This window comes from Crocodylus porosus, unplaced genomic scaffold, assembly GCF_001723895.1.
Source record: "Crocodylus porosus isolate Cpor-Errol unplaced genomic scaffold, CroPor_comp1, whole genome shotgun sequence".
NCBI lineage: Eukaryota > Metazoa > Chordata > Crocodylia > Crocodylidae > Crocodylus > Crocodylus porosus.
The window spans coordinates 40,662,999-40,672,462 of NW_017728951.1; the positions used below are offsets into that span (position 1 = coordinate 40,662,999).

A 9,464-nucleotide genomic window follows, 5' to 3' on the forward strand; every position below is an offset into this window, starting at 1 on the left:
AGGGGCGCTGGTCGCGTGGCAAGCCCAGGGGCGCCAGATGAAGGGCGCCGGCTGCGTGACCAGCCCGGGGCGCCAGAGAAAGGGCGCCGAAGGGGGAGGACCTAATAACGTCCAGGAACAGCTGTGAGGCTTGGGGCGTGCTAAAGGGGAGGTAGGAGGATTGCCCATAAGGCAGGGGTGCATTGAGGCACCCCACTCGGAACGGGGAATAGTATTAGCGCGGTGTCCAGGGCGATAAGAGGCAGCCTCCCATATTGAACCTTATAACATCAAAGATGTGGCGGGTGAGTAGAGGGTGCTGGATTGCCTGATTGACACGGCAGGGGACGCTAGTGAGATCATGGCCACTCCTAGACCCCACCCGTGACAATGATCCTGCCTTGAGCATAAGGCTGGATTAGATTACTTCATGGGGTCTCTTTCAGCCCTTCTTTTCTATGTGCAGGGTAACAGTTAAAAACAGCAGGAAGATACCTCCCCATCCTGCAACAGTCCCACCCCCCCAAGCCACTTCTAGTAGCCAAACACACAGAGAAAAGAGGTTAACTGTTCAGTTGATGTTTTGAGCTAAAACTACTCTTGAGCTGTGTCACCTGTGTGGTACTTATATTTGGCATAATCAAACTGATTATTAGCTCCCATGCTGACAAACTGGGGCTTGGGAAATCAATACAACTGCCTGCTTTCTACTGATGTTATGAAACCCTAGCTGAATAATATTTCCTTGGTTTCTGAATAAACAAGGCTGAATAGAATCCGTCAGGAAATATAGACCACTACAAACCTCAATACCATCTGCTTTTAGTGCGAGGCAGAAGTCATTGACCTTGCCTTTTTCTAACACAAACATACAGTGCAGTACTTATGTATAAAATAACTCCAAATTTGATCGCTCCATTGCCACACTCCTCCCCCTGGAGAGATGAGACAACGACCATATGACAGATATTAGTCAGGGGTTTAATGCATTTTTGGATACCAGAGTGGTCAGTGAAGTAGAAGAACCTATACAGAGTAGAAAAAAATGGAATGTAAGACTGCATGATCCATCATACTCCTTGTTAAGGGACTATATCCATCAGGCAGGTAAGCAAGGACTGGAGTCCTGGAGTTATACACACTCAACATGCACTTAAGCTGCTGCTTTGCAAAATTTCTCTTCTTCTACTTAAGGGACAATTCCTTTTCTGCCAGACAAATCAAGGGAAACTGAATAGCAAATTCCAGCAATTTGAACTGTGAGACATTAACTCAGCTACTATGAGTCACTGACAGCTGGGAACAATCCCACCAGCATTGGAAAGACACCAAATTAAACATAATACCCTCCTCCTCCTCCCACCAGTCCCCAAAAGCCAGCAAATTTGAAAGGGATCACAGGGATACAACTGCTTGCAGAGAGGAAGGAACAACCCTACTTGAAAGAATCCCAGTAAAAAAACCAGGCATGCTTCAGGAACCTGCTGATGTTTTTCCATCCACTGAGCCTACAGCTCATAAGCAGAAAAGCACTTTATGTTCAACTTTTTGTTTCTGAAATTATCTGACCCCTGTACTGTGATCTGAGTTTCTCATGTGATGGAGATGGAAATGGAAAAGAGGCTTAGTCACCTTTCCTCTAGGGAACTGTTTTATAATCAACATCACCCTGCCACTTAATTTAAGCAGACTATAGCATATACAGGTGTATGGATTTGAATGCAATTTTAGCAGATTCCACATACACAGAAAGAGAGATCAGCAAGGACCATGAACACTTTCTGGTCAAGAACCAAACCACTAAAAGGCACATATTGTAGGAACAATAGGGGTCAGACATTTGCTTTTTTCAATCACTGAAATTACCACCCAGGTCAGCCCCTAATAAAACTCATTTTAGGCTTCCTCTTCTACACTGTGTTTTTAAACTCTTCATCTCCCCTTTCCACACCCTCTGAGCATCAACCCCTATTCAAAACCCTTCCTTATGCTTTATAGCAGGGGTAGACAATTATTTTTGCTGGAGGGCTACTGTAACAGGAGTCTCATTTTCGGAGCCTCTCCGGGCGTGCGGCTCCGACCTCCTGCAATGGGCCCACCGCCTGCCTATTCTCGCCTGCCACGTCTTGATCTTGTTCATAATTAAGGAATGGTGTAACCTAGCGGGAAGCTGCCCATTTTTATACGCCCCGATGACAGGGGGCGCTGTCTGCGGCTCCTTTCCTCCCCTGCACCACAGCCCAAGCCTCGCAGTTGTTGCTGACGTAGTCTTCCTCCGAAGCATGGTATTGGGTCCCGGCCCTTCCTTGCCTTTTGGCCCTTTCCCCCCCCCTCCTTCCCCGGGGGCCCCTTCCCTTGCTGCCCCCCCAGACTGTGGGTTCCTTCTTACCCCCACTGTCGGGCTCTTCACTGCCCCCTTGTCAGGGTTTCTCCACCGCCCCCTAGCTCTGGGGCTCTTTTCTGCCCCCTCAGTTCCGGGGCTCCTCGCTGCCCCCTAGCCAGGGTACTACGCTGCCCCCTGGGTTCCAGGCTGGGCCACCGCGTCCCCTCAATGAACAACAAAAGAAAGAACTGTGCCTTCTCCGGCACCACTCGCTGCGCCTGCTGGGCAACAGACCCCCCACACTGTTGGGGCGCTCCCGTGAGGCTTCCTCACACCCCTACAGCCCCACCTGATCCTCCGGTATAACAATAACAAAACCATGAGCCAAGCACCTGCAACATAAACAAGAAGCCTACCAGCTCATAACACAATCATAAGCCCCCGAGCTCATAAACCCAGCTCCACTCTATGCTGGCTCTCTCTTACCTCCGTCAGAGTTCTCTTTACCCCTGCATCATTGCAGCCGGTCAGAGCGGTCAGGCTGCAACCATCAGCCTGGGCTGCTCCTGCGGCTGCCAGAGGGGAACTCTCCTGGCCTTCCGCCTGGGCTTAAGAAGGACCAAGCCCCGCCCCTTCCTGGCTCTAGGCTTCCCTGGTTACTAAGGCAACCCGCACCTGCACAGTCTTGGGGACGGGCAGTTACGCTTCCCCCTTTCTGCCACCAGAGGTCTCTTCTGAGCCAATTCCACCTTCAGTCGCAAAGTGCCTGAGAGCGCTGCAACAGCCACTTAATGAGTTTTGGTGCCCTCTCAAGGGCCCTCTCCCTCCCCCCTCCATCCCTACCTTGGCCAGAACTGCAGCACACCCAGATCCCCACCCCACCTAGAGATGCAGCACACCGCCATCTCCTCCCTGCCCAGAACCTGCTGCTCACATCTGCAGCTTATGCCAGCACCTGCCCAGTGTGGTAGAAGCAATCCCAGGCCAGCACCAGCAGCAGCAGCAACTGTGGATGTGGCTAGCAGGTTGCAGGTGGGGTTCGGGGCATCCCCCTGAGTACATCGCTGCTGCTGCTATGTCAGTGCTGGGCAGAAGCAGTCCTGCCCACCTGGCATGGTGAAAATGGTCCTGGCTGCCCAGCACCACACAGCAGGTAAAGCTGGAGCCACTGGCTGCCTGCAGGCTGGTTCCCATAAGTTCACATCTGCCCACATTTTGCCCACCCTGGCCTTACAGTCTGAAAAGTGGCACCTTCTTGCTCAGCTGACCTGCCTATTTATGCATTCATAGATTCATAGATGTTAGGGGCTGGAAGGGACCTCTCAAGATCATCAGGTCCAGCCCCCCTGCGCTTGGACATGAAAGGCTGTTTGGGTCAGATGATCTTAGCAAGGTGAGCATCCAGACATTTTTTGAAGATATCCAGAGTATGTGATTGTACCACCTTTGGGGAGAGTCTACTCCAGACCCTGGACACTAGAGTTGTAAAGAAGTTTTTCCTTATGTCTAACTCCAGGTCCCAGCTTTATACACTTCATAGTGACAAAAATATTTTGCTCCAATTGACTTCTGAGAGACGTGAAAAGCCCAAATCCCTATGAGAAAGGTGCTAGATCCTGCTCTTCTCCCACACCATATTTGTTCACTACTGTCCAGCATTTACACTGATGTCATCACAGTTCTTTGATTACTAATTCTGAGGAAATGCAAGGAGAAGAGAAGCTTGCTTGGCTCAGATCCCAGGCTGCATCTGCAGGTGTAAAAAAGGACACCTTTTCCTTGCTAAGAAGCATGTGAAAGAGGGAATTAAGGAAAAGTTAATACAGAATCCCACACTGCCATTTTTACAGTTACTTTCAGAAAAGAGGCACAAAATTTAAAAATTTTCCAGATCTTCTCTCCCTCCTTCCCACATTGCCTTTGTTCATTATTAAGTCTTAGTCTGCAATTGGGAATTTTAGGAAGAAACTTGCACTGAATTTAGCACCAATTCAATTACACAGGGGTAAAGGACAAGCAGAAGCCACAGCCTGTATTAGGGCTCCCAGCAGTACTATCCTGATACAGCTACACCTATAGTAGCACAGGTAGATATTGTTTTCCTACTCTAATTCCCCAATGATTATACAATTTTATAACCCTGACTCCATCAGATTATCCTTTTGCACTTAAAAGCTGCCATTTGCTGTACTCAGTTATCCTTCAAAACTTCTATTGCAAATCCTTCTATACACTGCCCCCGCCTTATATCCTACTAGAGAAGAAACATTTCAACCAAATGCCACAGGCCATTTTATTTGCTCATATTTGCATTTATTTCTTGTGTAAATTACTACTGGGGGCTAATCACACACAGTTGTACCTACTTCAAGAATTACATCTTGTATAACTTTTGTTCTAATATCTTTTTATGAAAGGACTGCTAGGTTTCCATTCAGAAAGATTTCCTGCATGGGTGAGATAGCTGAAAAGAATTATAGAATGATAAAAGACCTGGTTTTACAGAAATATTTATCCATGCACAAAGTCAGAAAATAATTTTTTTTGCAGGTGCCTTTCACCTTATAAGACTTCAAAAGATGCCTTTCAAGTTTAGAAAAGGCCTTTTGAAGTTACCAAAAACAAAAAAAGATTAAAATATACACTACATATATACCACTAAATATTCCCCCACCAGAGCCCAGCCCCTGCCAAGAACAGCTTGGTACAGCCCCGGCTCCAGCCAGCCTGCTCCACCCCGCACAAATCCAGGGGCACAAGCCACTGCCCTCCAGAAGCCCTCCTGAGGTGCAAGTAGTGGCAGGAGCTGCCTTTCCCCCTCCATCCTACACCCCATCCTGCCCTGGCTGGCAGCGCCTACCGCTGCCCCTCCCTCACTGTGGGGGGCTTTGATCTGTCCCCCCACACCCATTCCCTCTCACCTCCCCTTTCACCACACCAGACTTAACAACTGCACGCAGCTCTCCACGCTGTTGGGCTGTGCTCCTTGCTGCCCACGTGCTGCACTGCGGCTGTGTGTGCGCACGCGTGAGCATTTATCGGCCAAATTATTGGGTGCATTGGGCTGATTTCCTATGCAGCCAATTTTCTTTGTATGGGTATCAATCCGATATCGGACCAATGTATATGTGTACCTCTCAAGGATTGGTTAAATTTCAGTATCCCTTGGTTCTTCAAGGACTAGCAATGAGAACTTCATACAAATCCAAGTGGAACACTGGTAGCATTTACTTCTAATCTTGAAGGGTTCTCAGATATTGGACTTTAAGTGCCTGATATTACTATGTACAGAAACCTATTTTAGGAAATTATTAAAAAGTTTCTAGAACACCAACAACTTTCCTTTTCCTACAAACTCTGAAATATTTGGCTTACAGCTCTGAAGCCCTCGGGTTATAAATGGAGGTAAGAGTACCAATATACATTATTTTGACCTAGAAATAATTCTAAAGCAAATTTTCTGCACAATAATCAGGAACATTCAGAACATGTGACAGTATAAAAGTTTAATCACCACTTCTTAGGGGTGATTTGCAGTCCTCATTTGTACATTGCTCATCTGAGTAATACAAGCAGCCCCAAAACATACCAATAAATACTTTATATCACACCACACGGCATATTCACTTTCATCCGTTGTTCTGTAAAGTACTGATACTCTTGTACACACAAAGTTTAGTTTGCATACAGACAAGATGCAATCCTATTTCACAACTACAGAATAATGGAGGGCTTTCAAGGCTCCAGTTTGTGCTAATTTTGCGCTGTTTGAACTTGCTCATTGCCAAATTGATATGTAGGTAAAACACATGCCTTTACTGACACTTCTCCATAATTCATTGACTGGAATGATAGTCTTACTGAAATTTTTGCTGGAGGGTTATTTGTAACTTCTGGTAACAGAAGATTAGGGATAAACTCATTCCCTTATTTATACCTGGTCCCCCTCCCCTCTTTTACTTCCAACTAAATGCACAAATATTTGGTGTTCTCAGACAACACTTAACCCTATCCTGCTAACTGGTAGGTTGCTGTAAAAATATAACTAGAAACATGCAAACTTTTCTCCAATTAGTGCAACACATCTGAAGTTCTCCTCTCAAACACACCCTGCAAACAATGGTTTTTGGTAACATTTGTATTATACCACTAGTTTAATGATTTAAGCAATGGGCCTTGTCAAGTCAAAGCAATTTTTATTGCCCTAAATCCAGCTTGTTGTCCCTATGTAAAAGGCAAAGTGCACTTACCTCCCAGCATCTCCATTCTGCAGTGCTACAGAAAGCCATGCCACTCGCATTGAACCAAAATTTAACAGTGCTTTGATGCCTGATACTTAACATTTTATGAGCTGGTCGATTAAATTTTCTCCACTGCAAGTTTTGGTCCTGTTTAAGGTGACAGGTATGGGAAGTCTAATTTATCAGCTCCTAAGAATATAAATCTACATCGAAGAGGATGGAGCTTAAGCACTTACCTTTTCAGCAGCACCTTTGTTCAGCAGCCAGCATACGGAGCAGAAGCTGACAATGCTTAGCTAGCAATCACTCTCTCCAGCTAGAAAAGGGAAATGGGCCTGGATTAGAGATTTACAAAAAAAAGAAAGATCAGAACCTAAATCGGCACTTCATTTTATATGATTACCAGTACCACTGCACATAGGTTCACAGAAAAGCCACCTTTGTTTGAAAAAGGAAGATATAGCTGACATGGTACTGCACGCTGTATTGCTCCTGGATAGAAGCCTACTCAGCAGAGGTAAGTCAATATGGTCCACGCAACAGGACTTGAAAGAGATGGCGTTAAAAAGGGAGTCTGCTCTGCCAACAAATGGTGTGTAATGATCTCCCTGATCAGAATCAAAGTCCCTATGGCTCAACAAAAATATCAGTCTTGGGAATGCCAATACACATTTCACATGAAGAATTCTCTTCCTAATGGAGGGTAGGTAAAGACCACCTGTTCAGGTTTCACAGCATTCTATCCAGGAATTCAGACTGTGGTATAAACCCCTACATCTATTTGTAGATAGCCTTTGTGGATTATGATAAACCAGCAATGTTTTATTAGTGTTTTCAAAACCTGAGGTAGTTTTTCCAGCCTTCCTTAGGAAAATCCCAAAACTGGTACATTTCCCAAATTCTTTACATAAATCTCCTCCATTTAACCCCATGGCTACCTTCAAGACAATGATGGTCAGCCAGCCAGTGCCTGAAATGGCTCCACTTTTCCTTTCATGAGCCTGCAGTGAGTAATTTGTGTAACTATTCCACATGGAGCCCAGTCTCAGCTTTCCATCACAGAACTCATTTATCACAAGAAACCAAGAGTCATCTGTCAATTTGTCAAGGAAAACTGCAGCTGGCTCTTGCAGCAACCCGAACATGTTTCACCACTTCCCCTATCACATAAAGCAAACAGAAAAGCTCAAGGCTATCTTCGCTTCCCTTCACAGCAAAGACTGATCTCATAACTACAATTTTAAGATATGCTCTGGTTCATTAAAGAAAATGGGGAAAAAAATCTCGCTGTCACCTTCTCTTGTTTTTAAGAGTTTTGCTATTATTCATTCAGGCTGTCTAGTAGTTTGTTAGTTTCCACAGCTGGCTGAAGCTAACACAAGCAGCAGCCCATAATCTGAAAATTCCCTTTACAGCATTTAAACAAGACAGAGCTCTAAAAAGAAAGCAAACAATAGAGCAGAACATATTAGATTCAATTATGCCAGTTTGCTTCCACATACTTGGACAAGTGCTTCTACGAAGTATTGAATGGAGACTTTCATTTACGTCGAGTGATTAAAAAGACAAGGCCCAGGGAAGTCAAAGGATCATAGGAAAGTAAAACTGGAAGGGACCTGGGGAGCTCATCTAGCCCAGCCCCCTGCTCAAGCCATGATCATCCCTGACTACACCATCCCAGGCAAGTGTCTGTCTAACCTGCATGAAAATTTTCAAAGTCAGACATTCCACAACTTCTCTAGGTAGCCTATTCCAAGGCCTGACCATCTTCATAGTCAGAAAGTCCCTCCTGATCTCCAATTTACATTTCCTCTACTGCACCTTGAGGCCGTTGTTCCTATGGCCATACAGAAAATCCCATTTCTGTCCTCACCATATGAAGAATCATGTCCCTTGTTTTGCAAGTGACACTTCTGTTAATACAAGCCAGCATGCTGTTGGCTTTTTATGTACCAAGAGCAGACTGTTGGCTTATATTCAGCTTATGGTCTACTACTATAACCCCTAGGTCAGGAGTGGGCAAAATGTAGTCCATGGGCTGGATCCAGCCTGCCTAGGATTTTATCCAGCCTGCTGCAGGTTCCACAGTCTGCCCAACCCAGGCATGGGGGGCAGCCTGGGGTATGATCCTTGTGGCTGGTTCCACTGCCCCTGGGGAAATGGCAGGGCAGGGGTGGTGTGGTCGCCAGACTCTCTACTTGGCTGCCACTGCCAGTCCACCATGCACCAATGGAATGAGTAGGTGGGGTCACCGTGGAGACCAGCCCAGGACAATAGCAGGCAGGGCATGCTTGGAAAAGTGGAGGGGACGGGGCCATAAATGGATGGGTAGTGTGATGTCCAGGAGTGGGATGGGTGGCCAGGGGCCAGGATCAGGATTGTGGGGCTGTGACAATGTGGGGCCAGGGCCTGGGTGACAATGGTTGCCAGGTCCCCATTGCAGGGATGTGTGGGGAGCATATCATAGCTGTGCCCTGGGCCCTAGTCCTGTGTTGTCACCACCCTGCAACCCTAGCCCTGACCTTAGCCCCACGCAGCCATCCTGCTCCTGCATGCCACTCCCCACCCATCCACAGCCTCATCCCATTCACCCAGTCAAGTGTTTCCCTGCCCATGGGAGTCCTGGGCCAGTCTCCCTGAAGACCCTACATACCTGCTCCATATGACACCCCCAGCTGTGAGTGCAGTGCAGGTGGGCTGGGACCAGATAGGACCAACTGCACCCCCACCCCAGGCCAGGCCAGCACCCCTTACACTACAGCCCATAACAGGTCACCAAAACTTAAGTGCCCCTCCAGCCCAAATTACTGTCTACTGCTGCCCTGCACTACTGCAGCCTAGCTAGTCATAGTTTCATAGTTGGTAGGGTTGGAAGGGACCTGAACAGATCATCAAGTCTGAGCCCCTGCCATGGCAGGAAA

At 46.8% G+C, this 9,464-nt stretch overlaps 1 protein-coding gene across 3 annotated transcripts in view; it reads right to left on the bottom strand.

Moving 5' to 3' along the window:
• NDST2 (N-deacetylase and N-sulfotransferase 2) overlaps nucleotides 1–9,464 on the bottom strand; it is a 242,766-nt gene that overhangs the window by 187,630 nt on the left and 45,672 nt on the right. For all 3 annotated transcript variants that reach the window (XM_019555957.1, XM_019555955.1, XM_019555960.1), the window contains exon 2: nucleotides 6,780–6,859. The gene's annotated coding sequence lies outside the window, so the exon portion shown is untranslated. The remainder of the gene's footprint in view (nucleotides 1–6,779; nucleotides 6,860–9,464) is intronic.